Source organism: Ambystoma mexicanum, chromosome 14, assembly GCF_040938575.1.
Source record: "Ambystoma mexicanum isolate Mex_15411 chromosome 14, UKY_AmexF1_1, whole genome shotgun sequence".
Lineage (NCBI taxonomy): Eukaryota > Metazoa > Chordata > Amphibia > Caudata > Ambystomatidae > Ambystoma > Ambystoma mexicanum.
In genome coordinates, this window is record NC_090940.1 from 238,407,607 (window position 1) to 238,421,180 (window position 13,574).

Here is a 13,574-nt window from a genome sequence, read left to right on the forward strand (position 1 = left end):
CTTTGAGTACTGGCATTCCATAAATATACTCACTGGAGCTTTCCATATACATAGCAGGGACGCCCCCACGGAGCGCTGATGAAGGCGGACGCATTTTGATGCAAATCCGCCGAAACGTGATACGAACTGGGAACACCTGTTTTTTATGGTTCCCTGTTGTACCAGATTCTGTACATTCAGTCTCTGCCATGTTGGCCTAAAAGATATCTTGCTTTCCCTATGACCCTGGAACATTTAGTGTCATAACTAGAAGGAATACGAAACATAAACAGGAAATTTCCTAAGAATTAGGACACTTTTTGAAATTTGGCCGATTCTATAGCCCCTTCTATTTCTATTTTTTCCTTTGGATTTATTCACAAAATACCCACCCATTCATATTAGCATGTATATTGTCATACAATAATGAGACTATTGAAATCCATCTGTATACTCATCATACAGTATTCTATGTTCACTTTGTTGTATACACTACACTCTTCTTTTGTTATTTGATGTCATTATGAATTGTTATCGTTTTTGCATATGTATGTTGCATTCTTCAGCATTTTCTTAAATTTCATGCACTATATGTTTGTTTGTATTAGCAAATAAATTATTGCTTTCACATTTTTGTATTTATGAACACAGTGAGCGGTTTGTACATTTTTTGAACCCTTTGCTTGGATCTGCCACTTAGCAGACCAACCTTTTTACTAAACTTGTGGACAGGCCTAAACACCTGCATTAGTCCAGCTAAACAATTGCCTTGAGTATTGTTCACTATAAGGGTACATTTATTTGTTTTCATGTTATGCTTCACGGCTCAGTACCCTTGCTGAATTGAGCCCAACCCTACTACCCTACGGGGCCTTCCATGCTACTTTCTCCATGAGGATGCCTGGGTGAGAAGCTGACAGCCCTTTCCCTCTCTGCCGGGGGTTTCCACTTGCCTCAGATGGTGTTGTGTCAGACATGGCAAACCCCGAAGCAGGTGTGGGTGGGCAAGGTGGTCCTGGGGCTGGGTTGTGGAGCGGTGGTATGGCAGTTGGGAGTCTTCAGGATCAGCAGAGGTGGTCACAACAAGAGGATCACTGGCAATAGCTTCAGAGCAGGCACCAAAATGCAGGGCACGTGGGCAGCAGGCACACAGAGTGGGCTGGCAGCAGCAGATGGCTCTTAGGAGGCAGCTCAGGGCAGTTGGAGTCAGATAAATTGGCTGGTAGGCAGGAGCGTGGGTCTTTCGTGATACTTGCGTGGCCAGCCAGAAACAGAGTGACTCTACATGTGTGGAAATAGCGCTTAAGTATGAAATCAGAGAAAAGGCCCTAAGTGCGTAACTTACGTGACACGTGCTGAACGTTGGACGTGGCGTTCAGGATCGGGATAAAGTAGAGCGTAGGAGAGCATCACCCGCTTGCAAAGTAAATGGCGGACAGACGTGTGTACTTTGTTTCCACGCAATCTCTTCACTGCGTGTGAGCCTCTTCTTTTGGTGGGGGATTGCCTCCATGCACACGCGCGTGTACTTTTGAGGCTGACGGTGAGTTGCATACACATTTTGCAATCAGTGGGTGCGCCTGTGGGTCACGTAACCCATTATTTAACATCACTGTAGCTTACGTGCCCTTCACGTACTTATTTTCTGTGTTGCTGGTTGCCACAGCGTACTGTGTTAGTTTTTTTTTTCTTTACATGTGGGATGCAGAGGGGTCACGTACACATTTTTTTTCAAATTTGGGGTGCCTGTGCATTATGCGGCCTGTTTATTTTTTCCCCAGGTGTTACATTGAGCCTTGCTGGGGCACACTGGTACATTTGACATCACTTACACTGCCCCCTCACTCAGAGTGCCCAGGACAATCGATAGCTGCACCTCCCATTGCACCACTCCATCTGTGCCATGACTGGGAGGGCAACTAGTGGGAAGGGAGGTGAAGGTGTGTGAGATGGCAGAGGCGCCCAAGGTGGCAGAGGTGTCCAACCCCGTGCACGGAGAGCCATGCTCCCCTCCCAACAGGGTCAGGAAGCTGCAGGGGAAGCTGTAGCAACCACCACCCAGCCTCCAGGTCACTCACCCATGCCTCTGGTGCTCCCCAACCCGCTCCACGGAGACGCAGGGACAGATGCTATCAGTGCATCGAGGGGGAAGGGAAATGCTGTGCAGCATCATGGTACCGGCCCCCAGGGTCCAGATGCAGCAGTGTCACCTGCTGTATGCACCCGCCAGGGTCAGGTAGATGCAGGAGCAGCTGTAGCAACCACCACCCAGCCTCCGGGTCACTCAACCATGCCAGTGGTGCTCCCTGCCCCGGTATCTGGAGACAAAGGGACAGATGCCATCCGTGCATCGAGGGGTAAGGGGAATGCTGTGCAGCGTCATGGCACCCGCACCCAGGTACAGCCACCTGCAAGTCATTGTGTGATGTCACAGCCCAGGTCACCAGTGCTCCAGCCCCTACTAACCCAAGTGGTCCCAGCCACTCGGGATGTGCACAGCCTCGTAAGAAGGCAAAGTGTGCAGTAGCCAAACAGGCTTAGTCCCAAAGCATGGCACAGAAGACCTGCACGTCGAGGAAGAAGAGCTTTAGTGATAAGAAGCTCCAGGTCCTTGTGGACTACGTGCAGCTACACCAACGCGACATGCGACAGGGAGCACACATACGCCTGCCCAGCGTAGGGCCCACTGGCAGTGTGTCACTGACCTTATTAACGCTTTGGGGCATGAGATGCGCTCAGCTGCTGAGGCAATGAAGCGTTGGTATGACCGGTGGCGCCGAGCCAAAGGTAAGATGGGTGCCGCCTACGCCTCTACTCTGGTGACTGGAGATAGGTCACCAGAAGAGGACAATGAACTCACTCCACAGGAGGTGATCATCGGTACTATGATTGATGTGGAGCAGATCTGAGGCATGGGAGACCTGCCAATCTATGAGGCAATGTCTGGTACGTGGAGATGCGCGTGTGTCATGGTTCACTAACACGTGCTCATTGACCTGCAACCTGCATATGCACAATGTGCTGCACACCGTGACGAACTCCATAACCACACCTGCTCACTCCTTCCATGTCACTCTGTCCAGGCTCTCTTGGCCCTCTTCCTGCTCCAACCTGTGATGGCGGATAGGCTGTTACAATCTGGCACTCCACACTGGCCTACTCTCCGCACATCCCTGATGGGTCACCCTGCCAGCTGCACCTCCTACGGGGGATTCCTCCTTTCCTCTGATTCCCCCAGTAGCTCAGTGTCTCCAGACAACAGGTCATACTTATGATGGGGTACTGCAATGCCCTATGGCCAGTTTCTGTGCCTCTACCCTCTGAAACTCATCCTGACCTGGGCAGTGGGGAAAGTCCTTTTGTCTTGGTGCCCGGTATTGTGTTTCTCTAGGAGTGTGATGATGGCACTGGCTCCCAGTGGCTACGACTGTTCATTGTCTATTGGTCTGCATTGTCCACACGGCCTTATGGCTCCTGGTACTGCAGTTCCTTCAACTCCATCTTCCCGATTTTCTTCCTGCTCATGGTATTTGATCATCCCTTTCCTACTCCCTCAGGGTCAGTTACTTCTCAGAGCAATTACTCAGTGTTTAATGTCTATCTTCGGCTGGGGCCTCCCTCTGCTACAGCCTCCCTGCATCAATGACACTGGAGGTGAACCTTCTCTGGGTCTGGCGGCACTTATGATCCTTCCTAAAGTGTTCTGCTTTCTCTGCCTCCTCTCCCCAGCTGGAGTCCTGGATGACTGGGCGAATACACTAGTCACCTGCCCACACTATGGTCTCCAACAGGGGCCTCTGTGCCACCAGTTGTACCCATGTACTGCCTCCTTACCATACTCCACACTCGGTGGCTGTTAACTGTATCCCTACAACTCTCTAGCAGCTATTGACAGCTGATGTCTGCACATACATTTCCACCAGCACACCACATTTTCATTGATGATAATGTAGTTGTATTTATTTGGTATGTCATTCCCATGTACTGCCCTGCCCACTCCCACTTCCACTTCCAACCGCAGGTATCACCTTCACCATGCCTATTCACTCGCGAGATGTCAATGTGAGCTGGCCTCATGGGATGGGTGTGTCTGGCTTCACTCCATTCCACCACCTTTGCATCATTGTACTGTGTGACAACTGTGTGTATTGAGTTTGTGATTTACATGTCATATCACTTCCATTGTACATGGCTCTGGGACAGTAGTCAGCAAGTCACATCTAATGCAGTATTACAGATCAGGCATGGCTATGGTACGTGGCATATGGGTTTTTGCATCTGTGATGTTGGTGGATGAACTATGCCAGTCAGGTGCTCATGTGTGTTGCAGGTGCTATGCACCATACACTAAAGGTTGTATTTAGCCCTTCCACACTGGCCCATGGCTGCGTTCATGCTAGCCATCCCTTGCACACTGTGTAAGGTGCAGGAGTTTGTGACATGGCAGGTTGATGTGTTACATGACGACATTGTGATGCATATGTGTGTGGTCTATGGTATTTACATGACTCTTCATTTTCTTCCTGTCCATGGGCAGGTGATGAGGCACTGGATGCAGAGGAGGAGGAGGAACAGGATAGTGTGCCATGACCAACCACCAGTGGAGGACATGGTGTGGTAGCCCATGAAGTTCCACTGGTGCTACAGGCCATCCTGGCCAAGACTCAGTCTGAGTCCGCCTCTGAGGAAGCCTTAGGCTCTTGTGGTGAATCAGATATGGATACCTCTGTGGTGTCACAGGTGAGTGCATTGACTGTGGGTGCTGTTGCATCCCAAATATCTGGAGGGGGGACGACCCCTCACAGGCCAGTCATTGTTGGGACGTCCATCTGTGGTGTTTACGGTTGTAGGGTCATGCTCCACAGTATTGACTCCTGGTCCTGGGGCAGCAGATCAAGGGAAGGATGCAGTCCTGCAGCCACAGATGGCGTCATCACATCAAGGGCCAGGTACCCTTGGCCTAGGTACTTGTGGGGTCTGCCAACACGGTGGACGTGTGTTTGCTGGCGATACTGTGTGGGAGTAGTCCATGTATGCTGTTGCACAACAACAGGCTGCTTCACATGAGATGTTGCCTCAGGGCATGGATAGGATGGCCAATTCCATGATACCCCCTTCAAGACAAGTGAAGCACCAGCAGTAGGCATTGCGGTCCATATGCCACTTACACAGGCTGAACATGGAGGCCAGCAACAGGAGCCAACGGGCAGAACTGAGGGCTCTGCATGCATCCTTGGCTACAGAGGGTAGGGCCAACAGGGACGCCCTGAGGTCAGACTATAGGTCCCTCAGGACTTCACTGGCTGCACTCGAGGCATCCAGCAGTAGACAGTCTGAACAGCAGATGCAACTGATGACTCGTACCATCACGGAGGAACTGCGTGCATCCCGTGAGGTGTTGCATGAAGACCTCTGGGCCATCATGTTGCAGATGCAAGCATCTCACTCCCGCATGGCCATTGCCATGGAGCACCAGAACAGGGCTATGCTTGGTTATCCTCCCTTTCCACTACCACATTCTGGTGCAGCACCAGAGGGTGGTGACAGCAGCGACGGGTCTCTCACTCCATCATAGCCGTGCGGCCCATTAACCCATGGAGGGTTCTTTTTTGACCGTCACACATGTGGTTGTTGATGTGCACCCTGCACCTCCTCCCTCCTGGGTGCCCCTCAGGTCCCTTATGGGCATTTTTGTATTTTTTCTATTCATTTTTTGTCTATTGTGCATTTATGTGACTGTGTGTTGCTTTGCGTGGCAGCCAAGGGCATCCATTGCAGGTTCCACCTGGTCCCATAGAGGCATGTCTCGTGTTGGTGTTTGTGCCTTGGGTCCAGACACATATGCCACGCCTGCTTCCCCTTTCCATGGGCTTGCTAGGACTGCAGCATGTGAAAGTAACTTACACAGTGGCATTGGGCTTCCATTCTATCTGTGGGCAGTCTGAAGTCCGACCTGTGTATACACCCCTAGCGAGATTCATGACTGTTTGTCCAGTGCATGGTTGCCATCATTTTATGTTGGTACATTGAGAGGAATCCTTTGTTCATGTTCCATCTTCATGTATTGCTTTGACTGTCTCCATTGTTGTTAGCCTTCATGCTGTATGCCCTTCCCTGGCCCCCTTTGCTTAGCAGTGCCACATGAATTTGGCCTGTGCAAGTCAACACACATGAGGCATATGTGCATTTGGGTATGGTCACGGTCAGGCAGGTTAACTCTTGGGTCCTGTGTTTCTGGTTTGTTGTACTGGCAAATTGATGTTTCTGTGTACATGATTATATGGTGTGAGTTATTTGTGGACTTTTTAGTTTGATAGTTGCACGCTTTGTGACAGTAGTGTTATGTGTTGGCCATCTACTTCTCAGTTTAGACATTGCATGACATGGCAGGGTGTCAAACAGGTGACATGAAGTGTTGGAGGGGTTAAATGACATACCAGCATTTAGATGTGTACTTTGTCATGACGTTTCTGGCATACTCCATCTTCCATGTGTTCCTTTTGTGCACACCAGATTGAGATACTTTTAGTACTAAGGGATGCACACAATGTAGCACTTCCGAGGACACATTCTCAGGGTGTTAAGGTTGGGACAGATGATTGTCCCTTTGTCATCATCGATTGTCACATGGAATGGGCCAGGCGTGTGTGCACTCCGCAGGGGTTGGATTTTAGGTGAAATATTGTGCCACAAGCTGGGTACAGGCAGCCTCGCCACGTGTCCTTTCCCCTCCCATGCGCAGCTGGCGTGCATGTGGTTGGGGATGTGGGGGCACCACCATGTCCACCGGTATGCAACGCTGTGTTGCAACATTGTGCAGGACACATGCTGCCACAATGATCCTGCACACTACTGGTGGCGCATATAGTAACTCACCACCTGAGTGGTCAAGGGCCTAATTGCAATATGGGCTGTGTTGCATTTTACCTGGGGTGGTGTGGTGGGGTTCCGTATTGGCGTCATCATGTAGGTGCTCAGAGGGTAGGCACTGTCCCCTGTAGTGGTGAGATGGGTTGTCAGTGGTGTGGTTTCGTCTGTGTGAGACACGCATTCATTTACAGGGCCATTTGTACTCACCAATGAGTCATGTGTTGCCATGCCTCTCAGCTTCCAGGGCCCGCTGTAGGGGTGACATTCTGAATATGAAACTATCATGGGTGGACCCTGGATAGTTGGCATATACAGAGGTGATGATTCCCTTGGCATCACATACAACCTGCACGTCAATGGAATGCCAGTGCTTGCGATTGCGATAGATGTGCTCTGTGGCCCTAGGTGGATGTAAGGCCACATAGGCGCAATCGATGACACCAAGCACTTTAGGGAAGTGTGCCACCCGTTAAAGTCCTGGACCATGGCCTGCCTTTCTGAGGGTGTTCTGGGTATGTATATGTGCCTGCGGACTGAGGGGTATGCAGTCATGGTATCCAACACCTGGTGTAGGCAGCGTGACTGCGTGGCCTGTATAATGCCCCCGACAATGGCCGTTGTCTGATGAAATGACCCAGTGGCCAAGAAATGCAGTACATTGAGCACCTTTTCCAAGGGGCTCAGTGCTTGGGAGCACAGGGTGGGTGATGTGAGGTCATCTTTCCACTCCGTGACCAGGTCTAATATGATATGGGGTGGGAACCTATACCTGCCATAAACCTGGTCATCAGGCATCCCAAAAAGGCTGGTCCTGGGTAGAAAAATGTGTGCCCTGGCTATCCTCCTCCTCCTTCGGTGTCCCGCAATCACTGCTGCAAAGAATGGTACATTCATCATAGCTGTATACGTGTGTTTGCGTTTGCACGCTCTTTTTATGTATTGTTTTGATGTGCGTTGACGCTTATGCCTGCTTTCCCTTGGCGGACGTGTTTCCGGATTAGCGCATCTTTTTCCGCCCCCAACCAAGCCTTGTTTAATTCCATAAATACGTGTTGTTAGTGTGCGTGTGGGCGTTGCAAGTATTTTACTGTGGTACTTCCCACGTAATGCCTACATTTACGCTTGTTGTTCCCCATTCCACACGTTCTGCCCCTTTTTAGGTGACTGCGCTAGACGGTATGCACCTTTGCTGAGCGTCTCATGCAAGGCGTTCATGGATTCGCAATGACGTGTTGGACCCGCGCAGATTCAGCGCAAGTCTCCGGTAAGCCACACGATATGTGTTCCATGAATCAACAAACAGGCGCTTTCGCGTGTTTTGCACGCTTGCACCCGTTTTTTAGCGCTATTTAATTCTACGAATCAGGCCCTAAATGTGGTGTCTTGTCACTTTTCCTGAGATTTGAAATTACATATTTGCTGTTCCAAAATTTTGCACTTTTTATGAAGTCGGTCTGCCTCCTGACACGGGTAAGCATTTTCATCACCCATTTTATTAATCACATCCTGCATTTCATTCATTTGCATATGGCATTGATTAAATTCCCTGTCCCTATTGTCCTTTTCCTGGAACATTTTAGCCATCTCTTGTTCAATAGCCTGGAACTCACTTTCTTTCTCCATATTGTCCTTTTGGAGAGTTTGCATCTTCAAAATAACATCTTCTTTATCTTGCCTGATGTCGCTTACCACCCCTTTGAAGTGTTTTAGCTCTTGCTCGCTCTCTTCAAATTGTTTCCTTCTCTGAGACAGTTGTGTTTCTAATTCATTGCATTTAGATTGCATTTCTATCTGCTCATCAGTTTCATCTAATTTGATTTGTAATCTGCTAATTATCTCAGCCCATTTCCCTGCATTCGTAAAGATCAATTTAGAATGAACCAGGTTTTGGCACAGAGTCTTACTAAGCAGTCTTTTTCAGCTTTTTTGTCTGCATCTCTAAACAATCTCATAAGGCATACGTGAATTAAACTGCCTTCCTAAAAGATATCATTTAATGGTTCTTTCTGCACTCTCACCAAATGCAGTCACGCCAAAGGATGGCATTGACTGATGACCACACCCCATGTGCATATAACTTTTTCTCCAGGTATTTCACCAGTTCAGGAAATGTGGCTTCATTTTGAGACATAAATATACAGTGTGCAGCGCTACACTCATCTCACAGAATTAGTTCCTTTTAAATGCACAAACGGTTGTGTGGAACACACTTGCCATGTCCAGTAGCTGCTTTACAGTCTGTTCCTAGAGGGCCAACACACCAAATATGTAAGGGGTTTTGTCTTTGGACTATTACCTAACTTGGCTGTATTTTAGTATCGTGGTAAATTGGTGGTATCTTAGCGTTGTGGTAAATTTGTGATGAGCATTTTCATAGCACTGCCCTATATGATAAGACAAACCTTCCCCCTTTTTATAATTATGCCCTGTTCTGGGTTTGACTGTAAGCATGCATACCCAGACCTAATACATTTAGCAGAAACAGAATATTACCATAGGTCATGCTGATGACCTATTTACAACATCAGTTTATCATATAGAAAGGTCCTGTTCAGCTTCAACCTGCACAGCTGAACACACTCACACAAATACATTGGCTTTCTAACTTACTTTTACCATTCCCTCTATTCATTTCTTATTCTGCCACTGGCGGTATATATATATTGTTTTTACCACCCTGGTGTAAGTACTAGAGAGCTTCCTAATTGTATCCTCTCATCTAAAGAATAATCACCAGAGACATAAAAATGGTTGCACCAACTCAGTTTTCAATTACTGTTTATGATTATTTTGAAATCATGTCACTTACAAGAAAGAAACAAAAATATTTAATTTCATAATAATACATTTGCTGATTCTTACCAAAGCATCAACACCACTCTGGTTATCTAAGAGACAAAAACATAAACATGTATTGCACACATCTTTTTCATTTTCCGTTAGTTCACAGTGTGCGAAAGAAAAACCAAACAATGATTCAGTTGAAACTAATTATCTATTTCTGTCTATATGGCTACAAAAAGAATTCTCTTTCGTTCAGCACTCTCCTCAATTTACAGCACACTGTGCTTTATCTGTATGGCCCCCTCTCATTCATGCTTATCTGCGATGAAGTGTTACGAATTCTGCACTGCCTTTTCACGCTCCCCGAAATACGGCCTTGGAGTCCCAGCAGTCTTCAATGCCGGGTCAGCACAGCCTTCCCTCTGAACTCTCTCTTTCGGCAGCCAGCAGCAAGAAGAGCCCCCACCCTTTCTCTCATCTCTATTTATCTCCCCTGCTTGTCACTCAAAACTGAATCTGCCCTTTTTCTGACGTTTTCAGAAATTTCCAGACTTCTGATCCCTCTGTCCAATAACCTATGAGAGTTTGTATGTATCTCTTCTTGCTTCCTGCGCAAACAAAGAACTCTCTGAATGGAAAAAGACAGCCCATTCATAATTTGCAGCACATTTTCTTCTGCAAAACAAAAAGCAGGAAGAAAAATAAAACAGAATCTTCCATCTGTGCTCACTTATATTGCAATGTTAATCAGGCGAACTAATTAGTTAATGGGGTATCATATAATAAGGATAGTTAGTTAATTAATCTGGGTTATTTTCTTCAAAGCAACATTACACAGATGGTAAATCATATATAGTCACTATGTGCTCAGTGCATTTTGAATATGCTGCATTTTTGCAATCACTTTTTTTTAGCATTGACAGCCTAGTCCACTGCCATACTGAACTCAACGTGTAATTTTAATTGTTCTGCCCCATCTGCACTTATTTTACTGCTGTTTCTGTTGGAATCACTGCCATAATACCTTACAGAGTACCAATACAGGTAATTAGATATGAACTTGGCCTCCTATCCTTTTATGCTATAACAGTTTGGAAGACATTAAGTATGTGTAAAATATGTGTTATGAAAGACGCTCCTATCCATTTTGACCTCTTTAAGGGTAACACCCAAGAGTGGATAATTGCAAATGGACAGAGAACTACATATGTAGAGCTATTCTTTGCATGTTGTAAATAACAGAAGAAAGTTTAATTATAAATCCGGATGCAGTTAAAATTAAACTATGGCCTCAAGATTGAAATAAAGACGCAAGGGGAAACGAAGCGATACAAATTGTTTAAATTAACAAACCATGAAGTAAAAGCTTATAATGTGCTGCCGAAATACCTGAGCAAATGTCCTAGTTTCTACCACCAAACTCAATTCTTATGCTTCTGTATGAATTTGTATCACACTAAGGATGTAGTAATGATGCGTGAAAAGAGGGGTAGAGAATCTATGGGGTGTTGTCATTGCCTAGTTGATAAGGCAATATAAACGGTTAAACATATTCCTTTATTCTTCCCAGGACTCACAAGCATTAGAACTCAATTCCCAAATAAATTTATAACAAGAAATAAAACATTGTCGGTGGAGTAGTTGTGGAGAAGAGCGATATATGGACAGGAGTTTGCTCAGGTTTTCACTTTAACAATGTTTCTTAAGGGCTAGCATAAAATAATTGAGTATTTATTTGCCACCTGAGTGGGCAGAACTGATAGAGGGAGCCTTGCCAGGGATAGAACAAAGAAATTCTGGAAACGATGCTGCGCGATTGGCGTTTGAAGGATTGCATTTAAGACTCATTAAAGTCCAACAAACGACACAGGCCAAAGTTGTAATGAGGAGTAAAATGATTTTAAATATTTGTATACGGTATATAATTTTGTCTGTATTTGATGGTGATATCCTTGCACATCTGATTCTAAACCTTGTAGTAATGATTTTTGACTAGGAATTTTGTTTTTTTATAAAAAAAATATGTGTTTTTTCTATGGCTTTTACTATGTATGTAATGGTTTTGTGAAAGGTTTGTAATAAACCAAAGATAAGAAACATTTTTTTTTAAAAGAAACACACTATCACATTCATACTCATTCACCCACCAGTCACTCACTCATACACCTTCTCTTACATCCACTCTGACTACATTCTCTGCACAGGTATACACCCACCCAGTGCATTCAAACAGACACTACCACCTTCATACTCAGTCACCCACTAGTAACTCACTTATACACCTTCTCTTACATCCACTCTCACTGCATTCTTTACACAGGCACACACCCACCCACCCAGAACATTCAAACAGATACTACCACTTTCAAGCTCATTCACCCACCAGTCACTCACTCATACACCTTGTCTTACATCCACTCTCACTGCATTATCTACACAGGCACACACCCACCCACCCAGAACATTCAAACACATACACTATCACATTTCATCTCATTCACCCACCACTCACTGATGCATAACACATAAATACATCTGACACACACTTCACATATGGAAAATACACATCACATTTCTTTTTTTTAAAAGCCTTCTTACTTGTTTTTCCAGTTTCGGTTCGTCACTTCAGGCCACCATCAGCTCCTCCGTGCTGCTCACAAACAGGAATAAGGAAGCTGGGAGAGCTTCCTGGTTCCTGTATATGAGCCGCGAGGAAGCCGGAGGAGAAGGGGTTGGAGGTGAGTGTGGCATGTGACACGTGCCACAATTCATGCCTCCTTCTCACGCTGCAAGCCCCGGCTCAGCCTCCATCCTGATTGGTTAAGACTGCGCTGGGGCACCCCCCCGACCTAGTGTGGCCAGGCACCCCGCTACTCCAGGAGCTTAAGTATAAAGAATATATATATATATATATATATATATATATATATATATATATATATATATATATATATATTTTAACAGGGGTAGCAAGGGAGATTGCAGGTGTAGCAAGGGAGAGCACAGGGGTCACAGCTGTGAACCCTGGCAACCCAAAATGACATCCCTGCAAACACATTTTGGGTGAGTTTCTTGATTAGACCAAGACCTGTGGCTTACCTCCTACTAAATTCATTTAGTGCCTTCTTGGAGCTTGGGCCCCTTCTGGTGCATCGAAAGGTGTGGTGTCAATGTCCTGACTCTGTCTCTGAGTCCCCTTTTTCCCTACCCTATATTTAGAAAAAGGGGTCCCAAAGGATTGCGTCTACTGAATTTGCTGAGATCCCGTCCTAGTCCATGCCCCATCTTTGAGTCCATTCTCCAATATCCTTATGTCCAGAAGAGCCACAGGTATTGTTAATGAGTCTGTGAAACCATGGAATCTATCAGAGGGTACAAATGATAGCTCAGCCCATGCCAGGTCATGTGACATAGGCGAATAGGGGAAGGGATTGACCTGGAGAGGAGGAAGATACCAGGAAGCCCACAAGAGCCAGGCAACATAGTAGGCCTAAAGAGTGAACTATGACCAGTTACGGCAACTAGCCTGCCTGCCTAACTCTTTGTCCTGAAAGAGTTGCAAAGCTAAAATGGGATAAGAGGGCTAATAGGCTGCCAGGCATAAGACAGCAGAGAGGCCTGGAACAAAGACACTGCTACCAAGTAAGCTGGGTGCAACCTCACTGAAAGGTGTGAGCTGGTCACTATATCCCAGAAATACACAAATTAGAAACTATATCCCTGAAGGAAAGATCTGGGCACTTTATCGCTGAAAGGCATGAGCAGGGTATTATATCCCTGAGCACTGAAAAAGTAAGCCAGAGGCCATGTTTTTGGAAGGATTGCAAGCTGGGTGCTATATCCCTAAGACTATGGGCCTCATTACGAGTTGGGCACAAAGGGGAACCGGGCACCGGTAAGGACACCGGTGCCGGTAATCCCTTTGTGCCCTATTCCGAGTT